Source organism: Neophocaena asiaeorientalis, unplaced genomic scaffold, assembly GCF_003031525.2.
Source record: "Neophocaena asiaeorientalis asiaeorientalis breed wild unplaced genomic scaffold, Neophocaena_asiaeorientalis_V1.1 scaffold1769, whole genome shotgun sequence".
Taxonomy (NCBI): domain Eukaryota; kingdom Metazoa; phylum Chordata; class Mammalia; order Artiodactyla; family Phocoenidae; genus Neophocaena; species Neophocaena asiaeorientalis.
Window position 1 is genome coordinate 16128 of NW_020172874.1, and position 15302 is coordinate 31429.

Below are 15302 nucleotides of genomic sequence, written 5' to 3' on the forward strand. Positions count from 1 at the left end.
TTATCTCAGGGATAAAGGATGTTCAAAGACAAGGCCTTACAAGCTGAATAAACTGGACAAGTTATCCACTTGAATTTCATCAAATACATTTCCCAAGCAACAAAGTAGGTGATTCAGCATAGAAAAAACTAACTGCTCATGAAGATAACACATTTTCTGAGAGTGCCTTTGGCCAACCTTAATAACTGTCTCCGCAGGAGAGGCCTACATTTGGGGAATGGAGGGAGGGAGGACAAGCCAGTTGTTGGACTGGGACCTTCCAGAACCACAGATGTGACCCTTAACAAGATAGCTGACCTGGGCCTTTCATTCCTTTGACTTTATTTATGCTTTTAATTCCAAAGTTGCAAATAACAGGAAATGAACCACAGTGTTAGCCAGTTAACATCAAAGGTAGAAGGAGACCAGGAGGCCGACTGTGAAAAAGAATTAAAAGGGTAAACATTCCAGTGAGTCACAAGCATTCAAAACTCACTAGAACCACAAGAAGCAAATAGTGTGGGAACCCAGAAGTGGACACCCCAAGGAAAAGCAGACCTGGAGCTCTTTGAAAAGTATAAAGTTCTATACAAATGTGAGAAATAAGACATAAGTCACAGGGAAAATATTCATAAGATAGAAAAATGATTTTTAATGGGAATTGATTTGGAGATATACTGACCTGCACTACGTACACGCTAGCCCTTTGTTCTTTCTTGTAGACAGAATAATCCTTGAAGGATACTTGCTCTTATATTTTTCAGACCGTAAATATCACAGATTATATGGTACTTCAACTTTGAAATGAAAGTTTGTGTGCTGTGTTTTAATAAAAATGGTAAATTTACAAATCATGGTGCTGAGAGGAAAGCAGTAGCAATCTGCTTTTTCTCTTTGGCACAGTGGTTCCCAGCCTTGGGGAGTCTTACAAAATACTCATGACTGGGTTCCCCCCGCTCGCCTGCCGGAGAGAACCTGATGTCATTGGTCTGAGTACAGCCTGGACATCGGACATTTAAAAATCACCCCAGGTGATTCAAATGTGTGGTTAAGGGCAAGAACCACTGTCCTCAAAATTGCTTAGAAAGCAAGGCAGCTGCCCAGAGAAAGAAGGGAATTTCTTTTGAAAAAAAAAATTATTTATTTGGCTGCTCTGGGTCTTAGTTGCAGCACGTGGAATCTTAGTTGCCGCATGGGCATGCGGGATCTTTAGTTGGGGCACGCGGGATCTAGTTCCCTAACCAGGGATCGACCCGGGGCCCCTGCATTGGGAGCACTGAGTCTTAACCACTGGACCACCAGGGAAGTCTCGGGGAACTTGAGGTAGATGGAATCCATAGTTCTGATTCCATCCCCCTTAGCTTAGCACCCTCCACCACAGCTGTATCCTCAGAGTTTCTACTCCAAGAAATCTGGGCATCAAAAAAAAAACTTTTTATAGCTGATTCACTTTGTTATAAAGCAGAAACTGACACACCATTGTAAAGCAATTATACCCCAATAAAGATGTTAAAAAAATAAAAAAATAAAATAAAAAATAAACATTTCCACAACAACAAAAAAAAAATTTTAGGGAATTCCCTGGGGGTCCAGTGGTTAGGACTCCACACTTTCACTGCCGAGGGCGCAGGTTCAAACCCCGGTCAGGGAACTAAGATCCTGCAAGCCACTCGGTGTGGCCAAATTAAAAAAACAAAACAAAAAAACACCTTTTAATTTTCCCATTCTTTCAGATGTTTGGGAGAAAAGGGTATAAAGGAAAAGTTCCACGGCTGGCATCTGTCATGCTGGGTTTGCTCACCACCACTTAGGCTGAGTTTGAACGCCAAAAATGTTAGAAGTTAGACTGTTTAAGAGATGTGACCTGCATGTGTGTGTGTGTTTTAACGACAGTCAGAGAAATCTGGTGTAAAGGTGCATGACATCACACTTATTGCTACCTCCATCTGACTAAAAGCTCAGGTAACTTTAGTCATAAAAATATTTATGTAATGATGCACAAGCGGGAGCTTTAGTTTCTGTCTAGGTTTATTTCACCTAACAATTAAACAGCGCTAGATGAGGGATCTGTAACTTCCCTTTGTCTCTGAGAACTCATTCTAGTAAAGTAAAATGAGGTTTAATGAGAGGAGGTTAAAAAGATAGTATAAAGAAGTGAAAATCAGATTGAAAATGAAGATACATTTTCAAGTCTGATCTCGAAATGAAACGTTCACTGCTGTGACTTCATTACAATTTCATTTTGATCATTTCAATTTGATATAAATTCTGCTCCACCTTTTTTTCTGTGTCTGCCAAAAACATTGGTATTTCCTTGATGTACACTTCTGACTCTGCAAAGAGATTAAGATTTACATATCTCTGGGTTAAAACTGAAAGAGAAAAACAGCATGGAAGTTCCTCAAAAAGTTAAAAATAGAACTACCACATGATCCAGCAATCCCACTTCTGAGTATTTATCTAAAATGGCTGAAAGCAGGTTCAAAGAGATATCTGTACACTCAGGCTCATAGCAACATTATTCACAATAGCCCAGAGGCAGAAGCAACCCAAATGTCCATAGATGTATGAACAGATGAACAAAATGTGGTATATACATACAGTGGAATATTATTTAGCACTAAAAAGGAATCCTGTCACATGCTACAATGAGGATGAACCTCGAGGATATTATGCTAAGTGAAATAAGGGCAGCCACTAAGGATAAATACTATATTATTTCATTTATATGAGGTATCTATCTAGTCAAATTCATAGAAACAGAAAGCAGAATGGTGGTTCTCAGGGGTTGTGGGGAGAAACAGGGAGTTGTCATTTAATCGGTATTATAGGGGAGCAAAACTTGCCATCCCAAAATGTGTCTCTTCAGCATGTGGATTATTTCGAGCTGAAAACAACCAAGGCCCAAGACTCAGAAAGAACCTCTGACCTGCCGCCTAACTGCCTAAAAGAATTTAGGTAAAAGGCCTGCTCCCCAAATAGAGCTATCACCAGAGATCTCTGTAAAGAACATGGGCGAGGTGTGATGGAGACTCAGCAGGGCCTACAGAGATCAGAGTCTACTATGTACCCCACTGTCTCTGCCTGGCCCAGCAAACATTGTTTATGAAACATTTGCTTATGGTTCCGTCTTCACAATGAATTGCCTTCCTCTCCTTTGAAGTCCCAAACCACTACCCCCAACATGCTCTTTTGTCTTTAGCTGAAGATGGTATTCAAGGTGAGGGCTTAGGCCGTTTTGGGGAATGACTTAGTTTCCCTGGGTCTCTCCCATGTATACATGTTATTAAACTTTTGTTTGATTTTCTCCTATTAATTTTTTCATGTCAATTTAATTCTTAGACCAGCCAGAAAAACCTAGGAGGGCAAAGGAAAATTTCTTCCTCCCCAACAGTACAGAGTTTTAGTTTTGCAAGATGAAAAAGTTCTGGAGATTTTTTCACATCAATGGGACTATATTTACTACTACTAAACTGTACACTTTAAAATGGTAAATTTTATGTTATGTGGTTTTTATGACAAGTTTTTAAAAATCTTGGTTTCAAACGTCAGAAACAGAATCTGGGTAACTTAAAGGAAGAAAATTTGGAAGATGATGTGACCACTCATGGATCAAATCTGAGAAGGCTGAAGATCCAAACTTTAAGAACAAGAAAGACTGGGAATCAGGAAATTGGGTGGTCCCTTGAAGTTGGTGAGTTTTGCATGTTCCTTTGACTGGGAAGCATCCAGTAATAAATCTCGGGTTCATAAATATCATGGAGGAAAAAAAACTAAAAAAGGAAGGCTGAGCTAAAGGAAGTCAAAGGGTTTAGGCAGCAGGTGCCCTCCGTACTAAATTAGGACAGGAACAGTCGTGCAATTGCAGACTCTGAAACAATAAAAGGCAGAGGACTCAACAGTACTCCGAAAAGGTATTCCATTGTGATGTATTTTGATCTGAGTCTGTTCTCATTCTATTAAAAGAAAAGTCTCTCTTTGGTGGGAACTAAAAACAAAATGATTCATATTGAATTTTTTCCCAAAAGTTACACAAAGGGAAATAATAATGCCAACTGTGAGAATTGAAGTGGAAATCAGATCTCAGCCCGACTAGAACAACCAATGGGGACAATAGACAATAACTGTGACTCTAATGAAATTCATTTCTCAGCTGAAGGCACTGGGCCTATGTTTCTCTTGTTCTATTCTTAGTACTAAATTTAACTTTTTCCCTTTCAGGGAAACAGCTCTCTTCAGTTTGAAACAATAGATATTCACACTGCATTCCGTATTTTCTGGGTTCTCAGTGTTGCCTAAAATGTCATGACCTCCTCTCTTCCCCCACAATATTTCCCCTTCTGGGGGGGGGTCACAGCTGTTTTCAGCACATGAGAGTGGAGAGTTGGGGTAGGCGGTGCAAATCTATGCAGCAGGAGCAGTAGTGATGAAGTGAGGGAAGGCACAAAAGCTGTATCTTACTCATCTCTTCCTCTCCAGTGCTATGCTGCCATTTGCTGGCATTCAGGAAATTTTGTTGAATGAATAGGACAAATTTAGTATCTTTCTACACATGAAAATGAGCTAAAAATTTTAAAGTAAAAGTGGTTGTTGCATTACAACACCTCAATAAATGCTAAAGTAATGTGTGGCTGAATGAACTAGATTTCCTAGTAACCATGCCCGCTGTTGCCTTTTAGGTTGTTGTGGTGCAGGGCCCAGCTGCCTACCAAATACACTCTCCAATTCTCTCTCACATTAAGAGAATCCCAGTTTTTCACTTGGCATATTGTTTCTCAGCTAAAAGACATTTGTCAGACTCCATTGTAGCTAGGTTAAGTTATAGTCAACAAGTAAGCTGAAGTAATGGGTGGAACATCTGGGAAGTCTTGGAAGGGAGGTGGCATATGCACCATCCTCTCTTCTTCTATTCTGCTGCTTGGAACTATGGTGTGATGGCTGGAGCTCCAGCAGCCATTTTAGACCATAAGGATGAAGAGTCTATCCTAGAGATGGCAGAGCGGAAAGCTGAAGGGAGCCTTAGTCCCTATGACCATGAAGCTGTCACACCAGCCCTTGGACTGCTTACTCCTAAGGTTATTTTATTGGGGAAATAAACTTCTGTATTTTCAGCCACTAGTTTTAGGCTGAACCCAATCCTAAGAGATACAGCTGTGATCTCAGAAAATAAAGAACTAGGAGAGAGGTCTCAGACCCTCCCCTTTCTCTCCTTAGCACATCACACTCAGTTTAGGGAGGGTACCAGTCCTCTACCTTACAAAGGTACCCCTTTGTTTTCATGATATATTCCTGTATTACTGCAAAGGTAGTTTAATTTGACTGGCAGTCTCCTGGCTCCTGACTCCTCTTCCGTATTGCTAGAAGACAGTTCAGTGCCACGGTGCTTACCAAAGACTCCCCTTGGCCTCTCTGCCGCCTTCCCTTGTGACCTCTTCTAGGCCTGCCTTCTCCCTACGGCAAAACTATCCAACACCCTCTTGCAATCTGATTAAACTGATTCACAGTGAGAATGAATAATAGTCTTCATCTAGGGAGAAGGGTAGGCGAGCACACATTCTATGGGTGTATAATTCAGAATGCATTTGTCATTTGGGGAGAGTGAGAGTGGAACATGGTTGTAAAATGATTTGTGAGGTCACAAAGGCGGTGAGGCACAGGTCTGGGACACGAATCCAGGCCTTCTACCTCCTGGTTCAGTGTTCTTTCCTTCAAGCCAAGGAGTCAGGCACATTAGGCACTCCACTTCAAAACTGGTGTTGCCATGTCCAGGAAGAGCATGTGGAGGGTGAGACGAGTGCCTTATGAGCTCTGCCAAGTTATAATCTGTTGGCAGAGCTGAAGCCACAGGAGTGGGAGGCACATGGGGAGGATCACAGGCTGAACTTTTAACCCAAAGGCTCTGAGCGGCACATGATGGGAAAGGGAAGAGGCTCCCACTGTGTGCACGTGACTTCTCTCGTGTGGCTCTTTCATGGAAGGCTTGTGAGGAATAGATGAAACTGCCCAGAAGGCATCTCTATTGCTTCTTCCAGGGCTAAATTTGTGGTATGGGTCTCGTATCTTCTTGGTGATGTTCAGAAAACAGGCTATACAGAAATCTTTTTTTTAAGTTGTAAAATTAACATAATGTAAAATTTACCATCTTAACCATTTTTAAGCATACAGCTCAGTGTCATTAAATACATTCACATTGTTGTGCTACCATCCCAACCACCCATCCACAGGACTCTTTTCATCTTCCCCAACTGAAACTCTCTCCTCATTAAACACTAAGCCCCTGTTCCTTTCTCTGCAGCCCTCAACAATCACCATCCAACTTTCAGTCTCTATGCATTTGACTACTCTAGGTGCCTCATATAAGTAAAATCATACAGTATTTGTCCTTTTGTGTCAGGCTTATTTCACTTACCTTAACGTCTTCAAGGCTCATCCACGTGGTAGCATGTGTCAGAATTTTATTCCTTCCAGGGCTGAATTATGTTTCATTGTATGGAGAGATATAGGAATTGTTTTTAAAGAAAAGATACATACACGTGTACATAAACAAAGACACTGAAGTTATCTGATACTGTACAAAGGGGTTGAATTTTGAGTCTATGCTTCGTGCGGTGAGTATAGAAGGAGCTGGACCATGGACTCTGTCTCCCTGCTCTGAGCCCTTGCAGCAACATGTTCTGATGTCTCATGCCACATATTAGGTGCCAGTGAAGAGAGACAATACAATGTGGGCCCGTCCTTCAAGACAGCTCACAGTCAACCTGGGAGGCAGACACAAGTAGCTTTAATATGACAAACGTTACACCAAAATAGAGGTGAAACAGATGAATTCTCCCTAAGAGGCGTCAGAATGATTACCGGGTGACCTTTTTTTTCAGCGTGACCTTTGACTAGGCCTTTGAGAACAAGGAAGACGGGAGTATCTGGACTGGCGATCTCAATGTCAGGACTGAAACTCTCACAGGTGTTATGTGGGGTTCCTGTTGCGATGGTGGTGAAACAAATTATACCCAAACTTGGAAGCTGAAAAACAGCCCTTTATTTACGCTCATGGATTCTGTGAGTTGTCAATTCCATCACGGCTCAGCAGACACAGAGGGTTGCTGCTCCACTGCATCTCGGCTGGAAGACCTGAAGCCTGGCTCAGTCGCATGTCTGACTGTCTGCCAAGATCATAGCTGGAACCATCAGTGGAACACCTACACTTGGCCTCTCCGTGCGACCCGGGCTTCCTCACAGCATGGCACCTGGGTTCTGAGGGCAAGCTTAGCGAGGCGACCAGGTGGAAGTCACATTGCCTTTTCTGACCCAACCTCAAAAGTCATGCAGCTCACTTCTGCTGCATCCAATTTGATATGAGGAAATCACTAAGGTCAGCCCGCACTCAAAGGGAGGAGAATTAGATTCCTCCTTTTGGTGGGAGGTATGGCCAGGTTCTACAAGAACATGTGGAACCAGAAATACTGCTATGGCCATATTTGATCATAGCAGGTTTGGCGGTACATGCCAGAGGCTGGAACTATCTTGGCGTGGGGACTCCCTGTGGGACAAAGGCCGAGTCCACGAGTACAAATCAGCTACAGGAATATAAAGAGTGGTAATCTTAGGCCACCATTCCAGCCCTTGCAATGACGAATTTCAGTAGTGAGCAGGTAGTAATGGCCATGTGTCTATCTTACATTTAGGACTGACCGATTCAGACCTACTAAGCCCCTAGGGTTCTTGAATACAATGGGGGGGGGCGCTTGAGAGAGAGAGTGCAATATTGGATTGGCTACTAATTTGGGTATGTGGGTGTTTGAGCAATTAACTCGGTTACAGGGAAGTGACATTTGTAACTCCAAGCTGGTGAAAAGGTCATACCTACTACAACTTTCATATGCTAATTTGTGGGCCTACCTGCCCCTCCCACCAGATTAGAAGCTCTTTTAAGGACAGGACCCATCTTACCTGGTCTCCCCAAAGGATTTAACAACAAGCTTGGCCTTTGGAATTACACAATTCTCTCTTTTTTAACATCTTTATTGGAGTATAATTGCTTTACAATGGTGTGTTAGTTTCTGCTATATAACAAAGTGATCAGCTATACATATACATATATCCCCATATCCCCCTCCCTCTTGCATCTCCCTCCCACCCCTCTAGGTGGTCACAGAGCACCAAGCTGATCTCCCTGTGTTATGCAGCTGCTTCCCACTAGCTAGCTATTTAACATTTGGTAGTGTATATATCTCCATGCCACTCTCTCACTTCGTCCCAGTTTACCCTTCCCCTCCCCGTATCGTCAAGTCCATTCTCTATGTCTTCGTCTTTATTCCTGTCCTGCCCCTAGGTTCTTCAGAACCATTTTTTTTTTAGATTCCATATGTATGTGTTAGCATACAGTATTTGTTTTTCTCTTTCAAATCACACAATTCTTGATTTAAATCTCAACTCTGCCACGTGCTAGTTGTGTGGACTTGATCATGCCAGACTTAAGGGTCCTCATCTCAGAATTATTAAAATGATTCAATGACATTATTTTGCCCTGCACCAAGAAGGCAGCCAATAAATATTAGTTTCTTTCTTTCCCACTCAAAAATGTATGGTCAGGGGCTTCCCTGGTGGCGCAGTGGTTGAGAGTCCGCCTGCTGATAAATGATAGGAGGAGGAGTTGGGAGGCAGGAAGGGACCAGGGGCTTTAGGAATAAGAAAGAGGAGCTGGCATGCCTTGGGGAGCAGGGAGGAAGCTCAGTTACTAGAGCAAGTTAAATCCATTTCATTCATTGATGAAATAAATATTGATTCCATCTCACTAGGTCCTAAGGACTATGCAAGAAGCTGGGGATACAGCAATGAGGAAGAACAAGGTCTCTATCTAATCTTTGCAGACTTTTGGAATTTATACTAGTCATTAGTATATTCTATGTGGGGAAAAGATGGTGTAGACAAAAGATAGACAAACAAAACATAGTGATAGTGCAAGAAGGAAAATAAAACTACCTTACACTGGTTGATTGGAACCCACCCAACTGAAGATCGATTTAGGTCAAGACCTGGATGTCAAGGAGCTAGGCTTGCAAAGATCCTGAGCAGGGCTGCTAACCCCCAGCACTACTGACATTTGGGGATGGATCATTCTTTGTTGTGAGACTGTCCTGTGCATTGCCAGAAGTTCAGTAGCATCCCTGGCCTCTGCCCACAAGATGCCAATGGCACCCACTCTCCTAAGTTGAGACAGTCAGAAATGTCTCCAGACGTTGTCCAAGTGTCACCTGGGGGGCAGAATTGCCTGATTGAGAACCACTGGGCCCAGCCTGCTTGGCCTCACCAGTTCCAGCTGCCCTTCCCTCTCAGTGAATCTGTCAACTGTGACAACTGGCAATAGATCTTGAAGATGAAAGAGGTAAACCACGAAGTGAGAATACTTCCTGGTTCAACCCTTCTTCATGGGCTGCTTTTCTTCCCCACTTGCAGCCTGAAACTGGGGTGAGATACTAGCAGAATACCACAGAGTACACAGTCAGGCGGGTACCATGGGACTGGGTTCTGCATCACTCCCCTGAAGAGGACCCCCCCAGCAGTCCATCAAACTTAGAGGAGGGCCAGGCAGCCACATTTCTATCATTCAAGACCGGATTTTTAGTTGCTTTTAGCAGTTGTCTTAGTTAACTGGAAAAAATAAATGTAAACAACTCTACCTCAAATTTTATCATGTAAACTCACCATCTCTAAATATCATCAGCTTCCTAGAAATAAGCCACAAATACAAGTAACCGAGCTAATATCACTTGAACTTCCTAAGTATACTTTTATTACATTTTGAGAAATTCCCTCATTTTCATTTCAGAGACTATGTATAACATGATATGGGACAGAACAGGGTGTTGGGGCAGTGTTCAGGTAATAGGGGTGTTGCTTGGGCAATGCAGGACACAAGGTCTTTTTTTTTTTCATTTTTAAAATTGTGATTTAAAAAAACAACATAAAACCTACCATCTTAACCATTTTTAAGTATGCTATTTTTAAGTTCAGTACTGTTAAGTATATTTACGTTGCTATGCAAAAGAACTTTCCCATCTTGAACTTTTTCATTTTGCAAATCTGAAACTCCAGAACTCCAGAACCTTTTCATTTTGCAAATCTGAAACTGTACCCATTAAACAAGAACTCACCCTAGTTCCTGGCAACTACCATTCTTTCTGTTTCTATGAATTTGACTATAGTAATACCCCCTTAACCATGGGGGATACATTGTTCCAAGACCCCCAGTGGATGCCTGAAACCAAAGATAATACCAAACCCTATATACATACAGGCATACCTCATTTTATTGCGTTTCACTTTATTGTACCTTGTAGACACCGCATTTTTTACAAATTGAAGGTTTGTGGCAACTCTGTGTCAAGCAAGTCTTTTGGTGCGAATTTTCCAAACATTTGCTCATTTCAGGAGGTCTCTGTGTCATATTTTGGTAATTCTTGCAGTATTTTAAACTTCTTCATTATTATTATACTTGTCATGGTGATCTGTGATCTTTGACGTTACTATTACAAAAAGATTATGACTTGCTAAAGGCTGATGATGGTCAGCATTTTTTAGTAATAAAGTTTTTTTTTTTTTTTTTTTTTTTTTTTTTTTTTTTACATCGGCAGGCGGACTCTCAACCACTGCGCCACCAGGGAAGCCCAGTAATAAAGTATTTTTACTTAAGGTACATACATTGCTTTTTTAGACAAAATGCTATTGCACACAATAAACTACAATACAATATAAACATAACTTTTATATGTCCCAGGTGGGATGGCGCAAGATTTCATCACACTACTCATAATGGTAATTTAAAACTTACAAATTGTTTATTTCTGGAATTTTCCATTTAATATATTGGGAACTTGGTTGACTATGGGTAACTGAAACTGGGTAACTGAAACTGCAGAAAGCAAAACCATGGATAAGGGGGGACCACTGTACTTTAGATACCATATCAGTGGAATCACACAGTATTTGTCCTTTTGTGACTTATTTCAATTAGAATAATGTCCTCAAGTTTCATCTATATTGTAGCATGTTGACAGGATTTCTTTCCTTTTTAAAAAAATTTTTTTGGTTTTAGATTTCCTTCATTTTTAAGGCTGAGTAATATTCCATTTATGGATATATTACATTTTATTTATCTGTCGATGGGCATTTGGGTTGCTTCCACCCCCCAGCTATTGTGAATAGTGTTGCTATAAACACAGGTATGCAAATACATACACAGTCTTTTAAAAAACATCTTTATTGAGATATAATTCACAAACCATACAATTCTCCCATTTAAAGTGTACAATTCAATAGTTTTCCATATATTCAGAGTTGTACAACCATCACCTCAATTTTAGAACATATTCATTACCTCAAAAAGAAAACCATTAGCAGTCACTTTCCCTCCATGCCCCTGCCCATGATGGTCAGTTTTATGTATCAACTTGTCTAGACTACAGTCCCTAGGTGTCCAATCAAACACTAATCTAGGTACTGCTGTGAAAGTTATTTTCTAGATGTGATTAAGTCCATAATCAGTTGACTTAAATCTAAGTGGGCCTGATTCAATCAGCTGAAAGGCCTAAAAGCAGAACTGAGGTTTCCCTGAAGAAGAAATTCCACTTATGGACTATAGCTTCAGCTCACACCTGAGAAGCCTGCCCTTCCTGATGCTCTGTCCTATGGATTCTGGACTTGCCTAGCTAACCCCCACAATCACCTAAGCAAATTCCTTGCAATAAACCTCTCAGTATATATCTCCTACTTGTTCTGTTTCTCTAGTTGAACCCTGACTGATAACACTCAACTCCACTCCCACCGTGCACAGCCCTAAGCAACCACTAATCTACTTTCTGTCTCTATGGATTTGCCTATTCTAGACATCTCAAGTAAATGGAATCATACCATATGTGGTCTTACAATACAATATGTGACTGGTTTCTTTCACTTAGCATAAGGTTTTGAAGTGTCATCGATGTAGCATTTATCAGTACGTCATTCCTTTCCATGGCTGAATAATATTCCATTGTGTGAAAATACATTTTGTTTACCTATTCATCTGTTGATGGACATTCAGTTGTTTCCACTGTTTGGCTGTTATGAATAATGACGCTATGGACATGTGTGTACAAGTTTTCATGAGGACCATGTTTTCATTTCTCTTGGGTATATACCTAGGAATGGAATTCCTGGGTCATATGAATACTCTAGGCTCAATATTTTGAGGAACTGCTGGACTGTTTTCTTCACATTCTCATCAATGCTTGTTATTGTCTGCCTTTTCTATTATAGCCATCCTAGTAGATGTGATGTGGTATCTCACTGTGGTCTTCACTTGTATTGCCCTAATGACTAAGGATGTTGAACATCTTTTTCATGTATTTATTGGCCATTTGTATACCTTCTTTGGAAAAATGTCTGTTCAAATCCTTTGCCCAGTTTTAACTGGGCTATTTGTCTTTCTATTGTTGAGTTGTAAAAGTTCTTCATATATCTGGACACCGACTCTTATCAGATATACGTCTTATTATACAAATATTTTCTGCACTCAATGGGTTGTCTTTTAATCTTCTTGATAGTATTGTTTATAGCACTAAAGTTTTAAAATTTTGAGATAGCCCAATTTATCTATCCTGTCGCTTGTACTTTTGGTGTTGTATCAAAGGAACCATTGCCCAACCCAAGGTCATGATTTACTCCTTTACCAAGATTTACTCCTATGTCATCTTCTGAGAGTTCTGGTTTTAGCTCTTACGTTTAGGTCTATGATCCCACACAGTCTAAAAGTCTTACCTATTTGGTAGTGCTTTCCCAGAGAAATATTTATGGCACCATCAAAAAACAAACAAACTATTGTGTTTAAAACAAAATGTGCAATGTGTGCTCTTTAGCATTCTGATCTGGGCTGAGAACAATATTTGAAATGAGCTAGTGCTCTCTCTGTAGGACAAATAAATGCTTTCATAAGTACGTCACTTTTGAATGGAGTGCAGTTTATGACCTATTTACTTATGAACTAGCCCAAACAGCTTGCCTCCATAGCGTGAGGGAAGGAAGAAAGACTCTATTGTAAGAATCAGAAAAAAAAAATCCAATCACTAATTTGGTCTAAATAAGGGAGCTTAGTTTTTGGTGGCTTTCAAAAACTACTTTCTTGTTGCTTGAGGAAGACGAATAAAAACTGTTTTTTAATGTCTTGTGACCTGGAAATATTTAATGTAAATATAATAGTCCTTTTATATTTATGTTTTTCCTCTAAAGCAGAGGGGAAGATGGCACAACATAAATGAGACAAATAGCAGCTCAACATGCTGTTTTGCGTGTCCCCAAGATTACCCACACATTCGGCAATTCGCTGAGATGACTCACAGGACAGCATACGGTTGTCCTCGTGGCTTAGGTTTATCACGGCAAAGGGTACACAACAAGACCAGCAAGAGAAAAAGACAAGGGCAGAATCTGGAGAAATGCACGCATAAGCTTCAGAGGCTCTCTCCCGCCCAGCCTAACAGGGATACATGAGTGTCTTCCCTTCTCCAGCAGAAAAACTGCCACCACACATGTGCAGTGCTTCTGCCGCAGGGAAGCCCATTAAAGAGACTCAGCACCCAAGGTTTTTACTAGGGGCTGGTTGCAGAAGCAGCCCCTGCCTAGCAACTACCAAAATTCACGATCCCCAGAAGGAAATCAGGTGTTTGCCATAAATTACATCATTTGCACAAACAATCTACGTGACCTGACAGAGCAGAGTCTGGTGCCTCAGCCTTTATCAGCTTGGGGAACTTCTGAGAAGCTGAGTTTCCTAAGGGCCAACCCTGCAAGAAAGTCTTTCTAAAGATGGCAGTCTCAGGCCTGCTATGTTAACTCTCTTCTGCACAGAGGCCATCGCATTCACTTAAGCTCTAATTTGAAATTTACTTAAGGAAACATTCAAATTTGGTGTCTAATGATATTCTGATTTTGTCATCATTTTAGTGAGATGAAGTTTATACTATCAATGAATTTTAAAAAGTATATTACAACAGTAGATATTGTATGGTGCATGTTTAAGCTAAGAGATTTTTAAAGGACAGTGGCATACCTTACTATGCAAACAGATATTAATTTTAAATTAAACATATCTATCCATTAAAGCACGAATTGCAGGATCTCAACTGGTACTACTCTTAGCCAGACATTTAAATTCCTATTCATACTGAAAGTAATAAGACATTAAATCTTGTCTAGGACTTCCCTGGTGGTGCAGTGGTTAAGTATCCGCCTGCCAATGCAGGGGACATGGGTTCGATCCCTGGTCCGGGAAGATGCCACATGCCTTGGAATAACTAAGACCGTGCGCCATAACTACTTAGCCCGCACTCTAGAGCCCGCGCACCACGACTACTGAGCCCGCATGCTGCAACTACTGAAGCCCACGTGCCTAGAGTCCGTGCTCCGCAACAAGAGAGGCCACCATGATGAGAAGCCCGTGCACCGCAATGAAGAGTAGCCCCCGCTCACCGCAACTAGAGAAAGCAGCAAATACCCAGTGCAGCCAAAAATAAAATAAATAAATTTATTTTAAAAAAATCATTCCTCCAACCACACTCAAATTTGGGGTCACTAACAAAATCCCAGTATTGTGTCAAATAAGCATTTAAAGGACTCACTAATGACTTCACTTTTGAGTGTGGGGAGCAGTCTTCGCATCCTGGATTTTCCTCCATCTTTGCATTTGTTTGTTGTTCCACCTGTCCTGTACACTCCCAAAACAGGCCAGCACTGAAGTGAGTCTTCAGTGTGTACCTTCAGGGTGTACCTGAGAGGAGAGAGACTTTACGGAGTGACTTTGCCAATGCTGAGTCTGAAGACTACGTCACAGGTGGGAGGGTGGGCAGGGAGAAGAGTCACTTCCTTTGCTTTTCTTTTGCCTTCAAGAGTCACAGCTAAAGTTGAACAACTAAGTTCTAGAGCTGATTAAGATGATAAAGGCCCTTAAATACGAAATACAGGTGACTCAGCACTGAACAAAATGTGAAATAGTGAAACGCTTGTTTATGAAAACAAACTTTTTTCCCACTGAGAAATGTGCTTGGCTATCATTTCATAAACTTAAATAAGCCTGAACTTCGGTTATATCTGGAGTTTGACCTAATTGTACCTTAGAACTATGTGCTGGCTAATTATTGACTTGGAATCTGAACCTCTCAGAAGGGAAACAAAACATCAGACAGGAGGTAGACAGGGTGAAAACCAAAACCTCAAGCAAGTTTCTTTCAACCAGTGGTGAACAAAACCATTATTGCAAATATTTACTTTTAATTAAAATTAAGCCTCGGATG